The sequence below is a fragment of the Phoca vitulina genome, unplaced genomic scaffold (assembly GCF_004348235.1).
Source record: "Phoca vitulina isolate PV1807 unplaced genomic scaffold, GSC_HSeal_1.0 scaffold1, whole genome shotgun sequence".
Classification (NCBI taxonomy): domain Eukaryota; kingdom Metazoa; phylum Chordata; class Mammalia; order Carnivora; family Phocidae; genus Phoca; species Phoca vitulina.
The window spans coordinates 85,138,616-85,164,083 of NW_022589704.1; the positions used below are offsets into that span (position 1 = coordinate 85,138,616).

Consider the following 25,468-nt stretch of genomic DNA (forward strand, 5'->3'; position numbering starts at 1 on the left):
CTAGACACTCTGAGGGAGCAATGAAGGAAGAGGGGTTTCCTTGGCGTAATATACAAATGTGTTGTATAGATGAAATGAGTGCAAGACGGTAGTGTGCAGGACCCCCACCCCCCACCCGCAGGATCCGGGGATGTGCAAGAGGAAGGAGAGAGAACAGAGGAGGAAGGAAATCTGAGGGGCTGAAATGACAGCTGTACTAATGGCTGTGGAACTTTTAACTGTTGCACTTGAGAGTTCATCCATCTGTCCAGTTAGGAGCCTCATACAAAGTGGAGAAGGCTGTTCTAGGCCAAATTTTTCAAGATGCCTTTGGATTCCACTTATAGCCCTTTCTCGTCACCCTCTTTCAACTTCTCATTTTCTCCTTGCCTTATCCTAATACTCTATTGTTCCTCAACCAGACACCCTATGATCCTTTTCATTTTTGGCCGAAGCCCCCCACTGCAGCTCCCACTTAGGTCCCATCTCATCTACAGAGTCAACATTTCTGAAATCCCACCATCCATTCTTCCTTACCTATCTCCTTTAAACATCCATCCTCTTGGTCAATCACTAAAACGTAGATGGGAGGGAAATACTTAAACTAATTCACATAGTGGCATCAATGATTGGTCAGACTTCCCCTCAACTCTCAAGGAAGCATTTACCTGAATCTCAGAATCTCAAGGTACTTGCAGGAACATACGTATCAATTTCACGATGCACTGGTCAGAAAGGCAACGAAGACCCGCAATTTGTGTCTTTCCGTGTTATTATTCCAGGAACATTCACAGGCCTTTGGAATCATTTTGTTGTTCCACCCCTGTTTTCTTCCCCCATTGACCCTCAACTTTCTCTATTTCATAGAGTAGATTGTAAAATCAATAATAGTTTTCTATGCTTACTTATATTCTACTTCAAACATTTTGTTAACTACAAGTTATATTAAGTTTCCTATGATCTAGATGCTTATTCAGTATTCCTCTGGTTCTTCCTATAACATATCATCTACTCATTATGATTATCATAATCATCATTATTATCAAAATTTATTAGAGGAAACAGTGTTGCCTTAAGCATTTACATTCTTACAGGAGGCACAGAGAGCTGTGGTGAATGACTAATGAAAATATTGAAGAATTAGTTCATTTTGCATGTGTCTAAAATATCCATTGATTTCAGAAAATTCTCCAAATAAATCTCCCTGAGTGAGAAATTGAAATGTAAATCACTTACAACTGGCTTCACCATTTCTCTAGACTTCCTGATTTTATTTGTACCAAACGAAGAGCAAAAGGAGCCTGTGATATTGCATGAGTTCCACTTTCAATACTGCTTTAAAAACAGGAAACTGTGATGAGAATGCACTTTTTTGAAGAGCCACACAAACTGGCTCCACTCAACAGATGAGGTTCAGTGGTATTCTGGGCCTGATTCTCCCACTCCCACAGCCGATACCCAGAGAGGAGGGAATATGGTGATTCATCTAATCATAAATTTCATAGCTGCTCTGTCAATTATTTGTTGCACTCTGTTAATTCCATTAAGGTTCAGCAGCTTCCCCTTTTGAGTTAGAAAGTGTATTTTTGACATCTCTTTCCCATCAGTAGCATTAAAAGTAAAAGTGCATGAAGAGTTATTTGGGCGAGGAGAAACTGAAGAGGCACGATGCTACCATCTCCATGCTTCAGAGCAGAGCAAAGTGAAGCTCAGCTAGACCCAGCGTTCTCCCCACAGCGCCACAGCCTGTTCAAAGTAGCTCCAGGATGGAACCCACGTCCCGCATCTCCAAACATCCCTGCTTTAGTCATAGACCCCCAAGCCAACTGGAAACCATATATGGAAAAATAAGGTAACAAGAATTCCAAAGAAGTCTGACAGAGATTAGGGAGATCATATGATCATAGTACAGCCATATTAGGTATGTATCATGTACATCTTTCAATTTAAGTGTGTATAAATCTTCCTGTGTTTCCTCACAAAACAACAGAGACTTAATAAACATTTATTAGATATATAAATGGAAAACAAATATAGGAACATAGGCTAGCAAAATCAATTGGAAAATGTCTTTGATCAAGTCCATTTCTTATTTAAAAAAAAATGTGTGTGACTCACTTTGGCCAGTGTTTCTAAGGTCCAATGAACTATGGCTACTGCATGATAAGTTGGGGCAGAAAAGAAAAAAAAAAGCAATGCTTTTCATGCCTTCTGAGGCCCATCCTTGGAGAATAATATGAATTTTTAAAAAATATGAAGAATACCTTATTTTCATTTCAGAATAAGCCTTTTTTTTTCTTTCTTATAAATGGGTGCGTTTAATGACCATCTTAGAATTTAGCAGGGTTATTTGTTCTGACGACAGAGAAAATCTTCCTTGACTTTCAAATTCCTATAGGTGCTTAATATTATTTCTCCAAATAGAAGGACTCTCTTGCCTGACATGGATCACCACTGAAGATGTTGTGAGGAGAACTGTCACGGAGGCAAGCATTGAGTGTGCTCCCAGGGAATTCCCATCCCATGGGTGTTAGCCTCGCCTTTCACCGCGTGGCAAGTGAGCTGTCTGTTCACCCCAACCACCAAGAGCTCCGGTCCCCTCAACACACAGGAGCCCTCTGTGACAATCTGACTCCATTCCTTTCCCAGAATGTGTGGGAAGCGCTGTTTCTCCAGGTCTGCTAAGGAGCTCAAGGAAACGCCACAGACAAATATTACTTCTGTGAGAAATTCATTTCTATCCCCTGGAAAGATCTTATGTTGATCTGTGGTAGAGCACGGTCTGTTTGTTTCCCTGTGGAAATGACTCGTGGCCATGGTAGCTCCAGGAACGTGGGGCACAGCCTTCGTACTACACTTTCCTGACAGGTCAGTAATTAACTTGCATTGTTATTGTTTGTCGACTCCACCACAGCAGCCATTTACTAAAATAACATTTTAATTTCAGTTTCCTTCCAGTTCACTTTCCTTTTTCTTTTTTTTTCCCTGTGGCTTCTACATCTCTATTAAGTCTAATTTCCCCAGACCACTTCCATAAGTGGAGAGAGTGCAATAAAACTCAGTTTCAAAAAATGTCAAATATAATGAGAAAAGAACATCATAGTAAAGGAATTTGACCATAGCCACCCCATTGGGTAACATTGTCTTTGACTGGGCAGGTGTTATATATAGGAAATGTGATAATAAGGCCTCGCATTTATTTAACTTAATTCGGGAATCAGGGTGATAGTCTGCATTTACTGACAAAGTCTGGCAAGTCAGCTGCATGGATAAACTGTCATACAATTATTGTCATTACCCGTGGGCATTCTAAATGGTGAAAATGACAAGTAAAATATATTTTTTAAGTAGAATAATTCCCAGACAAAATTGTGTGACAGGCAACCTTGATCTTTTTTAGATCACGGTATCTTGTTGCCATCTCTCATCCCCTGGGCACCTTAGCTTTTTAGTCTCCATCTTATTGAGAGCAAAGAAACTGATTTACATTTCAAGTATTTTATTGAGCCTTTACCCTGAAAAATAGACTTATTAGGTCCCGCAGTTTCTACAAAAATTATTGAAAACCCTGGGGGCAGACATAAGTACGCTTGCCTACTATGGAGTCTGATACAAGGGCAATGGAGGATGGGACTGAGGACCATTTTAAGGTGAAGGTGACATTTGACCTTGATGTTGTATAAAAATAAGATCCAAAAGGCAGAGGAGGGATGTCCAGGGCAACACAGGCTGAGAGCACCAGATTTAAGGAAAATAGGAGTGAACATCCACAACAAATGGTGGAATATGGGAGGTGGGAAAGCGAGGGAAAGGGAGTCAGGGCTGGATGAGGAGAATCTTGCCATTTCCAGTAAAGAATCTGGGTGTTGTCTTATAGAGCCTGAGAAACTTTGATGATTTGTTTCAGGCATAATCCCCAGGATTTGGTGAAAAGACACCCAGAGAAATGGATCCCTAACCACTGAAGAACAGTAGCATTCTCACTGGACGCCTCTTTTATTTAGCAATTAACTTCAAATCAGAATAAATATCATAGTATCTATTTGTAAACACTGATCTTATGATAAGAGCACCCGAGAAGTGATCTGGGAAAAAAAATACTCCAGAACTTCAGGAACCTCCTTCTGAACCTCGAGGTGCGTGTTTAATGCTTCTGGTCACCAATTAAATGAAGAGAAAGGTGAAGACTTTACAGGAAGGACAAAATGAAGCACTTAAGGAAGCGATATCAAAAGGGTACAATCATATCTTCCTAAGGACACAGAAGAAAAATAAAGTGAAAATTAGTTAGAACTGCTTCTGAATTTCCCTCCGGTGATCAGGTAAGTAGTCCAAAATTGAAAAGCAAATAGGAATAAAATGCCTGTGCTATTCTAATTATGTTTAGGCAGCATAAGAAATTTTATGAAATGGCAATCTCCTTAGATACACAGGAGAACCATAAGGGGCATAAGTAATGCAATCCTCCCTCTATTTCCTCTGTCAGTTTTGACCTAATCTAGCAAGAAATGCTGAGCCATTTTCCGCCTCTTGCGTACAAGTATCAATTAAGGGAAAACAGGGTGACTATCTTAGGGCACTGGATGATGAAATGTCACTTAAGGAGAAAACATTGGCTGTACAACAAGTTGCTCAGCAGCCACAGTCTTAGGAAACACTGACAAAACAAGCAGTCTCAGACATTCTCTGGACGGGACCGGTTCTCTGATCTTTGCTGGAAGAGTACCAAGGGCAAAAAGTACATTTCAACCTGTGATTGCTCGTTTCCTGGGATTTCATGTTCCATAGCATTTGCTTCCTAAAGGATGTGACTCAGTTGCAAAGCCCTTTCATCAAGCCAATTAAATCTAATCACGCATTGATTGCAGTACACCAGGATCCCTCTATCTCTACCTTGGCCAGCCCAGGTTAAAATATGGGGAAGCTGCATATTGCATAATTAGTGATTGACAGTAATTAACAGGAGTCAGTAATTGACAGTAGTCAAACAAACAGCTGACATTTGTTTTATTTAGCAAACTTGTTATTGTATCCGATTAGTCTTTCCCTAATGCTCCTGTCTTCAAAATCTGGATTGATTGGATCGGATTTCAGTGTCAAGGGGACATGTCTGAAAATGGGACAGTAATGTCATATAGTCCATTGTTGTGACAATGACACCATTAAAATAAAATATTTCAGTATGTTTCCTTTAATGCATTTAAAAATCAGTCTCTCGCTCAGTTGTGTATGCATAAAATACATTTTAAATAGTGTGTGTGTGTGTGTGTGTGTGTATGCTTGTGTATAAAGCACAAAGGATTGTCACAAACTGAACACACTCATGTAACCACACCCAAACTGAGAAACTCGACAGTCTCAGCATTCTAGGAGCCCCTGAAACTCCCTTCCAGTCACTCTCCACCCACCCCACTAAAAATAATCACTATTCTGTCTTCTTAGTTTTGCCTGTTTTTAAAATTAATCTAAATGGAAAACCTAGAGTATGTACTTTTTATTGCTGAGCTTATTTCACTCAAACGTTTATTTGTGTGGCTGATTGCTGTGTAATATTCTTCTGTGAAGTGCTTATAAAAAACTTTGTTAGTTCTTCTTTTAGGTTCTTTGTCCTTTTCCTGATTTGTAGAGGTTATTTTTGTATTCTGGTTACAAGCCATTTTTAAATATATATGTTGCAATAATGATCTTTTCCCACTTGTGGGTTACTTTTTACTCTCTTAATAGAATCTTTTCATCAATAGACATTCTAAATTTTAGGATAGTCCACTTTATCATTTATTTCCTTTTAGGTTTAGTGATTTTTTTTTTTTTGTCCTCTTAAGAAATCCTTGCCTGATCCAAGACCACAAAGACTATTCCTGTATTTTCCTCTAAAAAGATTTGTTATTTCAACTTTTATTTTTAGAAATGTGATTCTTCTGGAAATAATTTCTGTGTTTGCTGTGAGATAAGGGTATCTTTTATAGAGATAATTCATATATATTTCTTTTAATTAGAAAGACCTGTCATCTCTCATGGTTTATTGAGGTGAGAAAGGACCAGGATCTGGCTCTTCATCTGAAGTAAACAGATACTGGAGAGCTCTCCTATCCACAAACGTTGACAAGAGGTGCAGTTGTGTCCCACAATCACATATATCAAGAAACACTGGCAATTGGAAATCCAAGTTGAATAGAAAGATTTATCAGACAGGTGGGAAAAAACAACCACTGGTAATCGGAGAAGGTCAATACTCAGAAGTTCAGATTTGCAGACTGTTATCAACTAGGAGGTTTGCTATTAAGTGTCAGAGTTCTGATTACTGTCTATTTGTTCAGACGTATCTCAATTATCCAGAAGGGGGACTGGCAGTAGAGAAGTAGGACCTCAGTCCTAGCAAGAGAATGAGGCCATGAACGACCAGGTTACCAGCAGAAGTTGTGGTTGAAGACAAAGCAAACGTCTCATGAGAAAGGGCATGACTTGCTGAAGGACTGGGACTGGTAAGTAAGGGGAAACACACCCGATGTATGCATCGCAAGTGCAGACCAAAGCCATGATCACTTGTTATAATTTAATATTGAACTCACCAAACTAGTGAGGAGTAAGAAAGCTATAGAGCAGTGATTCTCAAGTGTCAATATGAGAAGCTTCATAAACACGCAGATGGTACTACCCATTCCAAAGACTCTCGTCCCGCAACACTGAAGAGGGGCCCGAGAAACTACATGTTTGGCCTTCACCCCGGTGATTGAGATGCACACTGAACTTTGCTGACAAACAAATCTCTAGAATTACATAAAGCTCTTCTTTTTTTATTTTATATCCGTGTTGTTCTAAAATTATTACTAATTACTATAGTATCTTCTTATTTTTAAACCCCATTGCTACTCAGTTCATATTTGCTAATATTGTTGTTCCGATTAAGTTTTCTGGGAATGAATTTCACTTTGGAATTTGTTGGTGGTTGGGGTAGTGGTATTGATCATAGCTGGGAAAAGTGAGAAGAGAAGTGACTACGTGGCTAAGTAGGTAGATACTGAAAAATGAATTATTTTATATAAAGGAAAAACCCAACAGGATCATACTACAGGCAATCTGGGTCTATTGTGAGTGTTTCAGCATGAGTGCTTTTTTTTTTTTTTAATGTTTATATCATGAACATGGTAAGTGTGAGTAAAACAACATCAATTTAAACATTTGGAAAACAGTTCTCTTGCTTGTAAAACATCAAAGGATGTTTGGTGTGAGAACAAACAAATTCCGCAAAACGTTGTTTTCACTCAAACTTAATCTGAAATCTTTGGGCAGTGAGGCTTCCTTTCATGAAGCCAAGAATATCAAAATGGCAAAAAAATATTTACTAGTTCACATCATTTAAATTGAAAGTTTTTGACTGAGTTTTTAAATTCTTGCCTTTGAATATCCTTTAATATGCCAAGTGTATTTATTATGTAAAATGTATCTTTTTCTTTTTAGGCTGAAAAGACTCTTTTGATGCCTTATCTCTTGACGAACTTCAGGTGTGTTACCAGGAACCTCCATCCAGGAGTTGTTTGGGGGTTAGATCCCCGATTTAAACAAGGGGTGCTTCTCTTTCCTCCAAGTGGAATTCAGGGCCTCACCCCAGGAGGTAGGAGGTGGGAGCTGGTTAGATATACTATCTATCCAACTAGGTTCCAGTTAATTGAGTGTTACTATAATTTGAAGTAGTATAGCCAAATACCTATCTTAATTTAGGCTCCTCACAAAGCAAAATACAGAATTTGGGCTTGGCCACATTGAAGTCAAAAGGAAATGCCTAAAATATCTAGAATTTTAAAGTGGCTATCAGGATTATCTATTTTATTTAAAAAGTATTCAACAGTAATTTTTTTTTCCTTCTGTCCTCCCTTTATTCACTTACATTCTTTGTCCTAACTACTTCTGAGACTTAGTGATGCGGATCTATTCACAGACAACTTGCACGATGAAATGAATTATACAGCCACACCCATGCTACATTTCCTCATCTAGCACACTGTGGATTTCACATGTGCGTGTGTGTGCATGTGTTTAAACTGTTGTTACGATTATCTTCACCCACTAAGGTATACAAATCTCTTTGATCTCCCCTACAAAAATGCACCCATGCAATTGTACATGTTCTGGTCCCTATCTTATATCATGTGACTTTGCAAATACCAGGCAAATTAAAGATGACTCTATTTGCTATTACTTAGAAAGGTTAACCTTTGGAGACATCTTTTAATGGTTAAAAAATGCTTTGAAGAACATGAGCAGTAGAACAACATCAGTTCTTTCAAGTTAGGAAAAGGAACCCACTCATGAAAGTTAGGCAAGCAAAACAAGGGCCTCAGTGAAAAATCCATACAAAAATGGATGGTGTTTTCATAGAATAATCTAATGTGCTAGTCTCTGAGCCTTTATTAAGATTTATTCTGTATATGGAAGTTATCTGGAGGAGTCTAGTTCTTTCTAATCATGACACTCTGCTCCTGCTTTCTTAGGAGCAGCTATAAATTCAAGAAGAGGTGGAAAACCGGCTAGACTGCCAACCAAATTCAACCCACAGACATATGTTGTTGGGCCTGAACAATGTTTTAGAATGTTTTGAATCAGTTTCCAATTGAAAATCAGGATTTGTACTCAAAAAAAAAAAAAAAATAACAGGTGCGGATCTGTGTGTCTTCCCTTGAAAAATCAGAAGATGTAGAAAACTGGTCAAGGATGTATGATAACAGTCAGCTGGGGGTGGGCAGCTTCTACATCCTGTAAACAGGGCAAGTTCTCTCTGATCCAGAGGTTCTCTCCCTTTCTACTTTATCTGCATAGATATCCTGACTGGTCTGTGGGCCTTTGTGGCGCCAGTCACCTCCAGGGGTATTGCTCCTCTGATGTTCGCATACAGCTCTTTCTGCTGCATGCTGAATCGGTATCATTTTCTATATTTTATTATTTTTCAATCCAAGCCGGTAGAATTAGAAGTGGAGAACAAAACCAAGAGACTGTATCTGTACCCCTGGTTTAGAAAGAGGTTCCTCAGAGATGAATATTATCTCGTTTATTTGTATAGCTTTTTCAGCATGATCTCACATTATCAAGAGTAGGATACTGTGCTGTGCTCTTTGCTCTTGCTAAGCAAGTTCCCCTTTTCTCCCCTCCCTGCTCTGACCTCCTTTATTGTTCCTATTACATTTTGGCAGATAATTATATCCCGACTTCTATTGTTTTCTGTTCTCTATTTGAGTTGTGCGTCTCTTCTGACCAAATTGGCTGTGGGTTCTTTAACATCAGACACTATAAAATTGGCTGTGGGTTCTTTAACATCAGACACTATATTTGTCAGCATTGCTCTGTACTGTATGGAGAGCATTACAAGCATCTGGTATCTGCCTGAAATCCCCTGTCTTTAACTCCCCCAGGACCATGAGCATCTCCAACAAGTTCAGGTTGGCCACCATATTAGAATGATTGGGATTCCCAATCCCAAGAGTCACTGGATTCTTTTTTTTTTTTTTTTTTGTCTTATTTTCCTACTTCCCCACATCAAGAGATGCCAAATGGACCTAGGATACAGTGCACCACGGTCAGGGGAAGTCAGAACAATCACTGTATCTCGCCTTCCCCACCTTCCCAGCCTCAAATCCTGCTCTCTACCCATCTGCTGTGCTGACCAGTCTCTAGTCTTCCTTTCAAGCTGATCTCTCACTCTGAAACTATGGCCCACTTGCTAATCCCCCTTCCTAGAGCTAGACTTCTGGCCTGTAGGATATAGAGCCAGTTCTCCAAGGACAACACCACTGCCACTGAGTATTTGGTCCGTCACTTGCCATGGCCACACCTGCTTTCATTAATCCAATGTCCTCACACTGACTGCTTTCAGAATTAGGACTGAGATCGATGGAGTCATTCAACCTCCGTACATAGTATCCTGAGCAGGATTCCCCAGGGAAAAAACAAAACAAAACAAAACAGTTCTAATTCTTCTCTAACTGGATCAGCAACCTAGACCCTGGACCTTCCAAATTTCTTTCTTATTTTTCCTTTTCAGAATCACTTTGCTAGGACTCCAGCATATCTGCCTCATGAACCATTTACGTCACCACCTTACCACCCTAGGAAAAATTAGATATAATATAAAAATAGATGAGGAAAATTCTACTTTTTTTCTCTCTCCTTATCTGTAGTTTTTCTTTGCTTCATTTTAATTTCAAGTCCAAGAGTCAATGATTCTCTAACACTTTTTAAATTGCTCTGTGTGGGGACACCTGGGTGGCTCAGTTGGTTAAGCATCTGCCTTAGGCTCAGGTCATGAACCCTGGGGTCCTGGGATCGAGCCCCGCATCGGGCTCCCCCTGCTCAGCAGGGAGCCTGCTTCTCTCTCTGCTTGCCATGCTCCCTCTGTTTGTGTTCTCTGTCTGTCTCTCTCTCTCTGACAAATAAGTAAATAAAATCTTTAAAAAATATAAATAAATAAATAAATAAATAAATAATTTCTGTGTGGGCAACCCTCTCAGGTCCCCTCCCTCTTTGGGAGCTTTGTACTATTGCCCAATAAACTTTGCTGCCTAAATAAATAAATAAATTGCTCTGTGTGATGGATTAATTCTTCAAAATTAAAGGGTATTTTCAGTGAGGACACATCTTGAGCTGCTTGAAAGAAAATTTCCATATCAACCAAAAATTGGTAAATAAACAAGAAAAGAGCCTTCTTTCTTCTCCTCCACATGGCTATACTATATTCCCCCACACAGCTGTACTGAGGAAATGAAACTAATAGCAAGAAATTGCTCTTGATGAGTTTCATAATGTTATCATAATACTTAGAATTGAAATAAACCAGAATTATCCTGCCATGATTTTTATATCATAATGAAGGAAAAATATGGTCATCATTTAATTCTAGAGAACCTGATAAAACCGTTACTACTACAGCTACTATTCATACTACATTTAACCTTTTTAAAGCAATTATTTTGTACCAAAAGCTAGGCAAAGTTCTTTACATAGGTTATTTTCTTTTTTATCTTGTGAGGAAACTCCTCATTTTATAGATGAGGGAATTCAGTCTTCAAGAGATTAAGTAACTTGTACAAAATACCATAGATGACATCTAGCAAGTGGGGGAGCCCAGAGCTCTCAGACAGGCACCAAATGCCAGGTTGTAGGACCATTCATTCTCTTCTCTCCATCCAATCAATTGACCAAATTCTGTTCCAGAACTTTTTTTATTCCTTACAGTGATAATAAAATATTAAGAGCACAGGCTCAGAAATCAGGAAACACTTAGGAAAAATGTTCTTGACATGTCCTGAAACAATTTAATTTTTCTATATTTCATTGTCTTCTATCAAATCTATGAAAAGCTCTTGTTTTTCTTACTAGCTTGCTGAATGATCACATAAAATAATGTATGTAAAACCACTTTTAAAACTCTAAATAACAAACGATGAATCATGGAACACTACATCAAAAACTAATGATGTAATGTATGGTGATTAACATAACAATAAAAAATTTTTAAAAGCCTTTAAAAAAAAAACCTCTAAATAGAACATAAATAGATAATAGATATTCTTACTTGTGTTAATTAACTTGAACCAAACCAGCACCCTGATGACATGAAGTGAATCTGAAATAGGCAAAGTAAAGGAGTAAGAGAAACAGGAGTATGAAAGCAAGTAAGACCCCTTTGGCCATAGTCTAGGCAAGATTTAATGGATGACCAAGTTAGTAACTGTGACAATAAATGAAATGGAAAGAAGGAAATGGATGCCCCTAAAACATGGCAACTGATTGGTTGTATGGAATAAGTAGTATCCAGGAGTCCATAGAGATTCCAAGCTTACTTGTATAGGTGATTTCAGGAATAGGGACATCTTAACTGAAGTTAGCAGGAAAAAGAGAAGGATTCTGTGGGGAGATTAGGGGCTAACTTGAGACATAATCAGTTTGAACTACTGTTGGGATTCCATGGAGTGGCATCAAGTGACAACTGAAAATGAGGAACAATATTGGGAGAAAAGCCAAGAGCAAAGACAGAAATTTAAGGACTATATTTGAGGAAGTTTATTTATTTATTCATTCATTCATTCATTCATTCATTCATTTAATTTCAGGCCAGGTAACTGGAAAAAATTTAAATGTTCTGGCAACCACATTACAGGAGAAAAACGAAGTGGGTTACATTAACTTTAAAAATATATTTTATTTAATTCAATATGTTAAAATTTTGAAATTTCAGCATATAATCAATGTAAAACTATTAATATTCTTTTTATTTGTACTACATCTTCAAAATCTGGTTATTTTGCACTCAATTTAGACAAGGCACATTTCAAATACCGAATAACCATTTGTAGCTAGTTACTTTCATAATCGACAGCATGGTCTAAGAAAGTATTTGGGGGATTTGTGGGCTGAGGGGAGACATAGGTTTACAGGAAAAAGAAAAAAGAAATAGAAAAGGCACCTGCAGTATGACAGAAATGGAGGCAAAAAAAATGTTTTCTTCGTCACATGTTGTATAACATTTCCACAGAAGGCAATATATGCAGCAAACAAGAAAAAGGTCTTCCACAGACAGTATCGTTTTAGACAGCAAACAAAGGAGGATCCTTTTAGACACTTTCAGACTCTAGGGCCTCACGAATGAAGTCCAGCACTGCTTAACTGCTGACACTTAAATGGCTTAGAAATAGTTAGCATGGCATAGTGAAAATAACATGGATTTTGTCTACTCATGGATTTAACCCAGATACGCCTCTAAATCATGACACACTCTACCAGATAGCTCTGTAAATTTGGGCACTTAGCCACTTACCTTTAACTTCCTTATCTTTAAAATGGGAGTACTAACTTCTTTACATGATTTTTGTGGCTATCAGATACTATTAGGTAGGCAAAACACCTAATATATAACATGCATTATACATAATATCGTAATCATAGCTATGATGCTCATTATTAACAGTGCCGCTCTAATTTATACTGATGAGTGTCTCACGTTAACGTAAGCATCTTGAGAATGAGAAAACATTGTCTATATTTTGTAACACCATAGTGCCTACCACAGTGTTGGAGACACCACTAGGGTAATCAACACTCATTTTTCTCCTGTATTCCACTTAAGACAACCATCCTGGTATGAAGAGGTAATAGTACATGGAATCTCAGATTACTTGATTTCCTAGTGCCTTTAGCAGAAAGATGAATAAGAGTTCCATTGCTCAGACTCTAGCCTTTCCATTCTAATATAAAATTAACTAATGCCGAAAGATAAATGAGCAGAAACAAAATTTCCCTTGACTCAGCACCCAATTTCCTGAGCATTCTACCTTTCAGAGCTCCTTTAAACAGAGATCTCATTTGGTTCTAAGTTCAGCATTACACCAGTAGAGACTAGAAAAAGTTCTCTACATTTTTAAGAAATTAATTTAAAGTAAACATAAAATTAATGGTTTTAGTAAAATAGCTTAAAATTTAAATGCTTAAAGATGATTGGTGTTTTCCTTCAGTTTCTGGCAATATGTTTTCAGATGGTGGGTCATTTCTTCTGAGTTTCAGAAAGGCACTGTAGTATATAATGAATCCAGGCTTTCTTTTTTATTATTACTATGTTCAGTTAGCCACTGTATAAGTACATCATTAGTTTTTGATGTAGTGAATCCAGCCTTTCAATCCAACCTTTCATCACTGCGAGGTTACTCAAAACATACCCATCATGTGTCATTTGTTTAATATATGTTTCTAGCTTCTCTTCCCCTAAATTTATCCTATTTTTTTCAGACCCAGGGAAGCCACAAATCTCCAGAAAGCCTTTTCTGACTCTACAGTCCAGAGTCAACTTTTATATCATTTATTCTTTCACTAGTCAAATATTCACTGAGTGTTTTTCATATGCTTACCATGTTCTGCTTTCTAGATATTCAGTAGCAAATAGACAAGGTCAATATGCTCATAGATGATTCAGCCTACGTTGAAAATAGCCACTAAGCAAGTGGACAAAAAATAATAATAATAATTCCCCATATCCAAAATGCTGTTTAGAAAAATGAAAGCAAAGTAATGAGAAAGAGAGGGCCTTACAAGTCATGAAAGGAGACTGAACTAATTTGAAATATAATAGAAAGTCATTTAGAATTTTTTTTATTGGGAAAGTTGTAGGATTAAATCTTAAGAAGTCACTTTGGCTGCTTCTTGGGAAATAACTATGGTATGAAAAATAGAAGCAGGGAGATGAGTCAAGAAGATTCTGTATTATCAGTGGTAGAAGTGGTAATAAGTAACTGAATTTGGGATATTTCAGTATACATTTTACCCCTTGCTTAATGTCTAATTCATTCCTCCTAAGAGAAAAGCTGTTAAATAAAATCCCAAGATATACAACCAACATTTACAAATACAAAAATATATGAATAGATAAAATAAATCTGCTTACATAAATAATAGCAACAATTTGATAAAAAATAAAGTGTATATAAGATGTAATATAGAAATGTTTCTTTTATTTATTAAATTTCATTTTTTTCTGCATCATTTCCCCTACCAATGTTTTCTTTTTTTTTTTAAAGATTTTTATTTATTTATTGAGAGAGAGAGAGAGAGAGAGAGAGCATGAGAGGGAGGAGGGTCAGAGAGAGAAGCAGACCCCCTGCTGAGCAGGGAGCCCGATGCAGGACTCGATCCTGGGACTCTAGGATCATGACCTGAGCCGAAGGCAGTTGCTTAACCAACTGAGCCACCAATGTTTTCAATGTTTGTGAGACTTATGGTTTTCTTGCCCACAGAGTGTACTTAATAATCAATTATAGCACAGAAAAACATCTTTAGGGTCACAAAAAACCCTACATGGAAGGTTCTAGAAGTTGCCACCTCTTCAACCTTCTTGAGTTCATTCAAACATGTGCAAACCAAAATTGCTCCATATGTTTTGTATGATTTTTTCTGACTTGAAAGTAGAAAGTGAACCAGGGAGTGCAGTTTTATCTAAAATTTGATGTTACTACATGCCACAGATTGTAGTGTATTCATTTAGCAGTTTTTTTGAGGAAAAGTCATTATACCAACCAACAAACAAAAAATTAACAAAAAATAATGAACCATTAGTCTGAAAAAAATATATAACTTTTCAAGAGCCACTATTGAGAAAAGTTAAGTAAACAGGATAATGAGATCTAAGTCAATATTTTGCAGGCTCTGCTTATTGCTGATGAATTGAATGTGGTTTGGGGTAGGAAATGTGTGGGTAAGAGTATAATTGATGTTAATTCTAGTTTATTGTCCTCAACAGATAGATGAATGGTGGTGCCATTAACTGAGATGGATGAAAATAAGGAAGAAGCAAGTTGGGTTGGGGGCAAGCAGGGAGTAAGTAAGAGGTTAGTTTTGAACATACTCATTTTGATATCTCGATGAGACATTCAAGTGAAGATGATGAGTAGCCAGTTGCATTTATAGTTATAATGCTAAGAAAAAGTTCCAATCTTGAGATCTAACTAGAATACAGATCATATTTAAACTCATGGCACTGCAAGACATTTGCCTAGGAATAAACTTGGAAGACAAGAGCTAAGGCTAAAAAAGATAGAAATCTGAAGACTGAGTGCAAGGCACTCCAATATTTAGAGTTGAATGATGAGGAAGATTTATCAAAGGAGACAGAGAAAGAGCATCCAATTAGTTTGGTGAAAAACTGAAAGAATGAAATACCCCAGGAGTCAAAGGAAGAGAGAGGTTTAAGAGGGCAGGAATGTTCAATTGCCTCAAATGCAGCTCACATAGTAGATAATATGAAGACACGTAAATGACCATTGCATTTGGCAAAATGAGTCTGGGACTCTGAGAATAAAATGTTCTGGGATATTTCTATAGCATTGCATTTATACATATAGATTTATACTTAAATTCTTGTGTTTGTGCACTAAACTACCTAAAAAGTTTTCACTGGCTAGATAGCACATTGATTCTTTGTGTCCCCAATAATTCCTAGCATAACCCAGTGTACTTAGAGTTCAAAATTATTTACAGAATTGAATTGAATTGGGCTGATGCTCACCAAAAGAGAAAATCAATTTTAAACCCACAATAGTATTGTGTGTAATCGACAAGGCCAATTTTAAAAATAAGATTTTCTGCTTATTCTTTGGCATTCCATAAATATTCCGTCTCATTAGATGAGCTTTCCTACAATTTCAGAGGAGATGGGAACCATGAAGCATATATTTCCTCAACTTTGTCTCCTCAGTGCATCTTTATATCCCATCATCCACATACACACTCATTAAAGTGCTCTCCCTTCAGTTTCAGGTTAACTTCTCTGTTAACTTACCTACTTGATTACAAGTAGTGATTACACCCAACTGTCTTAGTCTCTGACACCTTGTCAGGTTTCTGGATATATTCCCTTTGTTTCCTTCATTTCCATTTCTTTTCTCTTCTTCACTTCAACATTCATGTTTCATCCCTTTTTTAGCTACTACCTATTTCAAGACTTATAAAAAGAGTATTTTACATAGGCTATCCCCAATTTCTTACTTCTTTGACATCTCCTTCTAAGGCTTGAACTTCATTAATGCTTTTGGTCCTTAATTATACAATTGAGAAAGGATACATTATCTTATTAAAAAAATAAGTAAGGGCACCTGGGTAGCTCGGTTGGTTAAGTGTCCAACTCTTGGTTTCAGCTCAGGTCATGATCTCAGGGTCCTGAGATCAAGCCCCAAGCCAAGCGTAGAGCCTGCTTGTCCCTCTCCCTCTGCTTCTCCCCCTCTCTCTTTCTCTCTCTCTCTCATAAATAAATAAAATCTTTAAAAAAAAAAAAAGAAGAAAAACAAGTAGACCTTTAATCCTTTAAAAACAAGCTCAATCTCAATCATAATAACAGAAATACCAATAAAACTATGAGATACAATTTTCTACCCATTAGCAAAACCTGAAAAGTTCAGCAACACAATCCATTGGAAAAGCTACAGAGCTTCTACCAGCATTCTAAGTGCTGGCGGAAGTTCAAAAGGTTACAACTAACCTGAAGTTAGTATGGCCATAACTATCAAAATTATTTTGTCTCTTGGCTTATAAACAAACAGTATCCCTGAAAATTCATCCCACAGATATATTTTAAAACACACACAATTTCATTAACACATTCATTGCATTAGCAAAAATTGAAGACACCCATGACTCTTTTAATTGTGATATATCCACCCAGTGAAATACTGAGAGAATACTGAGAGAGAGAGAATTGAACAGTTTCTTATTTTTACTGTGGAAATATCTCTAAGATATTACTAAAAGAAAAAAGCAAAGTGGAGAGGTGTGTATAATATGCTACCTTTAATATAATAAAGGAGGGTTTATGCACATACATTATATATAAGCATATTTGCAACTGTAAAAGATTTAAAAAAAATAACCATGAAAAGTGGTTGCCTGTTGGGTTAAGGTAGGTGTGAATAGAGGTATATAGAAATGGGAATGTAAGAAAGATTTTTTTCTATAATTTTTATATTTAGGTTTTGATTTGAACCATCTTGCTGCATCACCTGTTCTTAAATTCAAAACAAACAAAACAAACAACAAACAAAAATACTTCCATAAAGTAAAAAAAAAAAATCATTATAACCACAGCCTAAGGACCTCAAGGCACCTGGGGAGGGGAGCCAGCACTTGATGTTACAGGAATATCAACCTTCACTGACTGCAGCCATTTCTGCAAACTGCCCTGAAGAGTATGCCACCGACAGGGAGATATATGGAAGAAACAAATAAATCCTGATGCTGGATAGCCCATCCAGAAGCAAAATGTGGACATCCTATTATGTATTTCCCCTGCTAAGCAGTACTGTTGTTACTTATAACCCTTCAACATAATCTGCTAGGCAGGTCCACTCTACTAGGATCTCAAACAGTCTTTCTGGCCTTACCTCCTACTACCATACTTGCAGCTAACAAAACTAGACAACTCATTCTTCCTTGGAAATTCTCTGACATTTTTGCCTGGACGTATCTCCTTTCTGTTCTCTGGAATATTTCTCAAATCCCAAATCCTAGCTCTCTCTGAAAACTACTACAAATCTTTCCTCCCAAACTGTCCTGATCTCTCTGATAGGATATAATCAAATGATATAACACCCGGAAATTCTCTAATTTATTGCCTGGCACTTAGGAATACAAAATGTTTCACGAACTTCTGAATCCTCGTATGGTACTGGACAAATTTTACTTGTATTATAAATATTAATATAACAGTCATACTAGATTATAAACTTCCAGAAGAAAAATATTGAGACAGGTGTTCATATATGAGGTAGCTCTTGAAAAATACTTAAAAATTCAGTTTAATTGAAACATTTGCTTCATTCAGACCTACCTTTAAACTGATACTGTATTTCTGTCTGATTATAAAGTTTGGAGAAATTTTTATTTTATAATTTGAATAAGCACTGTTTTTAAATGTGACCATATGTGGCTGTGTAGTAGAGTTCTGTGGCTTTTACCCATAAGAAATAAAGCCACATTTCCTCTGGGGAAAGCATTTTCGTTTCTATGTGGAGACACCTCTGTTCAGCTAAGAGTACATGTGTTGCAGACTTGGGCGGTTCCTCCATGCAAGAGAAGGCCTAGGACGCAATCCAGTCAGTCACTCATGGTGTTTGTGTCTTAGAGTTAATGATTAGCTCTACCATGGTCATGTGACAAAATTTGGTCCAATCAGACCTCAGTGTGAGACTTTACTGTGGTGATAGGCGAAAGCCAACCTTCTGCAACAGAGTCTGAAAAGGTGAAATGTAAACCTGAAGCTTTCTTGTCAACTCTGCTAGCTTCTGTCAGAGAGGGCTGATAGCACAGTGGAAAAAAAAAAAAAAAAAAGAGCTAGGTAATGAAGAAAATATAACCCAATCTTAATCCTGTGTGAGCTCCTGGATTCTACCATGCCTGACTTTGCTCTCCTTGGGTTTTTCAGTTATGCAAATTAATGCCTATCTTTATTGCCTAAACTAATTTCAACTCATTTTCTATCATTTGAAAACAAAGGCATTTTGCCAACTCTAAACTGAAATTTAGAATACTTATAAGTATATTTTAAAGTCTAACTCTATAACATGTATTATGCAATGCAAACAAAAAAATATATGCTTCTGGTACCCAAAGATTTAAATTCAGAATATTAAATTATTTTAAAATGCATATATATTAAACAATAGATTATGTTAAATATTTTCTAAGTGTATGGGAATATTAAAATAGTGTTAAGGCATAGTGCAATTAATTTTCATCCACTACAAGAATGGTGTATATTTATACAGGAATATCTTAGAGAAATGGACACATCTCTATGAACCCTTCGTATAAGACACTCTGTGTTTAAATACCATAGCAGGACCAATGGTTAATGAAACACTCTTCCTGCCCCCAAATATTCCCTCCCCCCCCCACTATTTGCCATGGTATCATTCTCTACACTTGACCGAAGTCCTCAACATGTAGCTGTTCCTTTGGATCTGTCTGCTGAGAGACCTTATTAAAATTATACCAGGGAGGGGAGGCCTGGTTAAGAAGTAAAAAGAAACAAAGCTCTGCAGCCTTCTCCTGTGAACATGGATTATTTTTATCAGACGTTCTAAGTTCTGGGAAATAAATGAGCAAGTTTTAAGGACAATGGGGGTGGGATGGAAGGACCCAAATGGGGTCTGTCCTTCTAGGTACCAAGGCTGCGAGACCCTAAGTTAGGGACAAAGCAGACCACTCTAAAACAAAGCATTCAAAAAGAATAAGAGGAGGAATATCAAAGAAAAAAAGTCTCCTTTCCGAATTTTGCTGAATGCTGGCCCCAAGTGGAAAAGCATGATATACTTTTAATAAATCAGCTTTGAAATTACTTTCCAAATGAGATTCTCTGCATTGTTTCATTTCACCAAAATTTGTTTCTTATTTATTCACTTAAAATGTATAAAGGTATAGTAACCTATAGTATCTTATTTGTACTTGACTCTCTTTAAGATTTGGTCTGTGTATTCAAGAGATAATGCATTACTTGTTTTTACAAACAATTCTGAGAGTGTCTTAGTTTTTATGTCTATCATCTCTAATTGTTGCTCTTTATAAATCCACACCAAGCTACATAATTCATTCTTATTTTTAGACACACCTCATAAGATATTTATATTTTAATTTGACAGTTTCTGCAAGAAACAATCATTTAACAAGGAATTTGGCTTTTAAAAATATGAAATGGTTTAAAAAACTACTGTGGACCTTTTTTCAGTGCCAAATGCTTATGTGGATAGTCACTCTTGCTAATGTGTAAGTACTACATATGTTTATTCATGTGATCTTCTTTTATAATGAAATGAAATAAAGTAATAACATATCAACCCAAACTATCTGAATTATATAGCTTCTGTAGATGCAGAGGTTCAGAACCACAATATTGAAGTCAGATTTAAATAATGCTTTCCATTGTGTGGAAATGTAACCAATTGAAAAGCTAATCAGAATATCAAAGCAAATGCATATTACCAGGGTCTCCCCACAGTCCAACAATAAAACATGTATTGAACATCAGGTCCTAATCTCTTTTATTTTGTGATCATTTTAATAGTCAACAAGTAGCTAGCCTCAGTATTGACTACTGAAGAGGTCTTAAAATAGAGTGTACTAGTATGCCGAATAATTTCCTACTAAATTGACCATATCAAAAAACATTTATATGTGTCTTTCAATAAAAGATAATAAAAGAAAAGAATTGTTGCCACTTATCAACCCTGTAACCATTTTTTAATAACACAAAAAAATCGGTGTTATGGGGCCATCACTTCCCCCATTCAACAGCACAATAAAAATAATATTAGGGAAGAGCGGATCATATCTGGAGCTCTTATTAAAATTCTTTCAAAAATCTACACTCGGATTTATTTTAGGTATTTATCTCTGAGATTAACAGTACTTTATATTTTTTTGTACATATGTTACAGAACACAAAGACATTTTGTAAAAGCAAGAAGTCAATATAAAAGAAAAGTTCTCATCACTTTATGGTTAACAAATCCCTTTCATTTCTAAGGTTATTATTTTGGAAAATCTCAAAGAAGGAAAATTATATAATTATATAAATACCAAAAATATGTCTCTAATTTGCCCCTTCTCCCAAAAGTAAGCTTTGATAAAGTCAGCTATGTCTTCTTTTTTTAACAGAGAGTTTTGCTTATGAAATAGAAACTAACCCTTCGCTCACCTTATATCTTAAATACAATTTAGGAAAAAAAATTAAAATACTCAAGTGTCATAATAGAGAGCTTTCTTTTGCATTTTAAAACTGTCCTGCTTTTTAATAGCTTTTTAATAAACTACACATTTAATAAACTACACCTTTTCAAGGATTTCTAATGCTAACTTAATACAACACTTTATAGTGGAAATCTTTCACGTTGCAATTCAGATGTTATTTCTTGTTGTTACAAAGTGCCTTTTTAATCTTTCATTATCTGGATCCTGAATAGTACACATTTTTGTAAAACCATCAGTTAAAGATGCAAAGTCCCGTATTTTCTCTAGTAGTTATTTTTAAAAGTATGTCCAAACTAAAACTATACCTTAATCTGTCTTTAACATTTTAGTATAAAATCTTAGCAAATGATCCTAGTGTAATTTCTGTTAAAGAACTTTTGAATTTGACAGTTGCAAATATGAAAAGAATAGTCTTTATCCACCAAAAGAAACAAACAGATGTTTTAACCACAGGTGAAAACATGCTTTTGTAGAAATATTTGTATTTTCACACAAAAGCGTAGGACACGGCCAAACATTTTCAAGCTTAAATTTCCTGTTCAATATGAAGTTAAAATTCACTTACCTTTTCTCGGTGATCACTTGTTACTGAAACTGCCATCAACTTCCAACTGTTAATGACTCTTTCAACAAAAACGGAAAACAGTAAAGTTGAGTCACATGTCGTAAGAGTAGGCCTATGTTGGATGCTGCTTAATTTCAGTACTGGAGGAAAAAAAAAAAAAGGCAGGGGGTGGGGGTGAGTACAAAAACTTTAAAATAAAACCACTTCCTGCATAGATACGGTTAACAACACACATCACATCATCACTCGATTTGAAGAAATTGCCTTGTATAGTCAAGAATATTGTTATTTTTCAATGTGCTTTTCAATGTTCAAACATTACTACATTTCTATAGGTTTCATCAATTCTGATTTAATGGGGGTAAATGCATGGTTAAAAATGTAGCAGGGGGAGGGGCAGCGGGGAAGCATTAAGGGAACTTCCTCTTTCTCTGCCTTCTAGCAAGAACTTAAAACCTAGGTCTCTGCGGTCCGCAGTCGGTGTGGGTATGCTCACATACCATCGGGAGGCTCTGCTTACTGACTTGGGAAGCCAAGAAGCCACTTCCAATTCACCGAGCTGATACTTCTGTCTCACTCACGGATGGACCAACCAAGCGGTGCCCCGGTTCCTAAGTCTAAGGTCTTGGACAGGTTGCTAATGAACTTGAGAGCATGCAACAGCCCAGGGCCCTGATGCCACCTGGAGGAGAGAAGGCTGCTTAGGTAGCACATGCTGTGACGCTCACTCTGGGGGTAGCTTTCACACTGGGGTGGCAGTTTCCTAAGCAGCTCTGAAATCTGCTGATGAGCTTTTACTCTAGCTGAATGATCCTTTGTGTGGCCTGATTTCAGAAGAAAAATAAAATAAAAGATGCAAAGGGTGTCATTTTTGGCAAGCTGCTAAGTGCTCATCTGTGTCAGACTGCAACCAGTCCAAGACATATTTGGGGGGGGGCTCTCAACAACAACAATAGGATGTGCATCTTTATTGAACCATGGAGTTCAAGAAATAAGCTCCTGGATGTCCAGGCTTGGCTGGTTTTGTGAGATTTGCAGGAGTTTCACAAAAGGAAAAGCTCCCCTTCCAAATATATGAGAAAGTTAAATCACAATCTCTTGTCATACAAACCAATTAGACTAGAAATCTGTGTAATAGCTCTCAGTGGTGTGGAATGTTTGGCACACATAAAGGCAATCTTTAAAAAAAAAAAAATATTTGGTTTATATAGCCCAAGTGAAGGATGGCATGTCCCTTGCAAGTTAATCTAATTTCTCCAGGACTTTCCTTTTCAAAATTATATTTCAGATTGACCCAAGATCTCACTATCAGTGGTCATTCTGGGATGCACCTTTTTAAGTGTGTAAAGCCCTGAGGTTTGTACTCAATATTCTCCTTAACACTGAAGAGAAAGTGGAAAGAACATGATACTGAAAGTGAGGAAATCAGAATTCAGGCCTCAATTCTGACACTGCTATTAATTTAACCTTGGCCAAGCCACTTACATTCTCTGAGATTCAGGTTATTTTTGAGATAATGGAACACACAAATGAAAACCATCTATCTGCCAGAATAAAAGCGTTGGTTCACAAACCTGGGGGCTTCCCAGTGAAATCTGACACTGGCTTCCGTACACGGAGGCCAAGAAGAGACCAAAGAGGCAGCCACGCCAGATTGGTAGGTTGCAGGTTTAATAAGCCAGGGAACTTACATACAAGGCCAGTCTTGGGCCGTCACAGGACAGGTAGATCTCTGCACCAGAATCTCAAAAGTTTTATGTAGAGGCCTCACCGGGGTTCATCACATAATCCCTCCAGATCGTCTCAACAACGCATTGCTCTCTCGAAGCTGCATCCTTACAAAGGCTCCCACTGTGCGGACTATAGGAACCGTGGGCAGAATGTACATTTCAAGGACAGAGGAGGGGATGAGGAGCCTCTGGTCGCCTAGGTGTGGCTCATGGGTCAACCTGCGGTCAAGTCCTCTCGATGACCTCCTCTGACATTCTTTTTCTCCTGACTGGCTCTTACCATCTTTTATGCCCCTCTCTTTTATAACGTGTGCTGAGCGCTCAGCAAGAAGTTTTATTAGCCAGGAGGTGGCTAGTCAGGTGGTTGGCTGGCTGCATGGGAGACAGATACCACAGCAACAATATAGAGACATACAAGAGAAAACATAGATTAAGATAATGATTTTTCAAATACATAACAATTTTTTTTTTTTTTTTTTTTTACCGAGAGCCCCATGCTTTAAACCACGGATTTAAGTCCCTGGGCTGGGGTTCAGATCACTCAGAGTGTTCTCTGGTAGTTTTATGTGATGTAATAAAGATGATACATCAGCCGACTCATCAGGTATGAACATACAATAGCACAAGGGCCTCCTCTTGAGGCAATAGTGATGCTCCAGGTCATCTTATTTGGGAGCCCAGCTTTTCTCCCTGGAGACATTTCAGGGTTCAGTAAAAACAAGTTTTGCTGTTATCATTTAAGGCTTGCTGGGAGAATTTAAGAGGGCCTTCTATGTGTCCTACAATGTCTTGCAGATCCATCGAGGGGACAAAGGCAGTGGCCAAGTGATTGCTCCAATGGAAAACAAAATGTGCCTTGAGAGGAAAGTGGGCTGTTTTTGTTACTGTGGGGTGGATTCTTGCCTATGTCCAGGGAAATCCCAGAGTGTAGTGGCCCAACCACTCAGATGGAAGCCATGGCCAAAGGTTTGTGCCACATAACCACTGGGTCCCATTCGGGGCTACCCAATAAATACCTGAGAGGCCATACCAGTCAGTGCCAAACCAGCCTCTATTCTTTGATATGACAGAATGACTATATAGTTTCTGTGATATATATCCCTTATCCCTGGTGTGTTGGGGTTGTTCTGTTTAGCGTGATTTTTCTGTTCCCAGCATAAGAGTTCCTTGGTGCTCAAATGTCTATAACCCAGGGTGAGTCACATGAACCCATCCCAATCTGGACACAGCTTCTCTAATCCCCTAATGGGGACAGCACAGTTTATGCAACAACAGGGAAAAGCTTGGGTTCGGCCAGACTCAGTGTCCATATAAACCAAGGCATATTTAGAACCCTCACTCAAAGGGCACAGACCAATATTATTGATTTGCCTCCTTCACTGGTTGGGAACTCTGGCCGATGGTCCCAGACTTCTTTGGCAGTTGCCTTCAACATCGTTTAGATCACAGCACAAGCTGTTAATGTATTCCAAGGGCAATCGGGTATCCTTGGCAATATTCATCCCAGCCAGGTGCTATGATGGCTGTTCTTTCTATGCATCCAATCTATTTTATCTACATTGTTAGGGCTTGTGCCTGAGCTAGGGCCTCAGCTTCCTGATTACCACAGGGTGGTAGTGCCTTATGTTTCCAGCTGTGGAAGACAGCGAGGGCTCCCCCAGACTCTTGCAGGGGAACTGCAAATGCCTTTCCATATATCTTGACCCCAAAAGGGTTTATGCATGACCACCTATTCCTTGGCTTTCCATTGTTCAAGTCATGGGGTTAATCTCTTTAGAACAGCCCAACTGCCAGTGCAAAGGATTAACAACTAGGGTTCATGAGTGATCGCCAAGCAAACCACTCTGTTTAGTGCACTGTGTTTTTTCCTGTTTCCAGACATCTGTATGCCGGGCGTCGGTATATACTGGGCCTCTCTACAGGC

At 37.6% G+C, this 25,468-nt stretch overlaps 1 protein-coding gene across 2 annotated transcripts in view; it reads right to left on the reverse strand.

Annotated features, from left to right (window-relative positions):
• Positions 1 to 23,614, reverse strand: part of ARHGAP15 (Rho GTPase activating protein 15) — a 602,789-nt gene extending 579,175 nt beyond the window's left edge. Inside the window, exons 1-2 of one of the 2 annotated variants that reach the window (XM_032411154.1) lie at positions 23,586 to 23,614; positions 21,815 to 21,954 (exon numbers count right to left, since the gene is read on the reverse strand). The gene's annotated coding sequence lies outside the window, so the exon portion shown is untranslated. Of the gene's footprint in view, positions 1 to 21,814; positions 21,955 to 22,314; positions 22,329 to 23,585 lie in introns of those variants that run through there. The other variant, XM_032411161.1, reaches the window with a different exon arrangement.
• Positions 23,615 to 25,468: the final 1,854 nt, after the last annotated feature.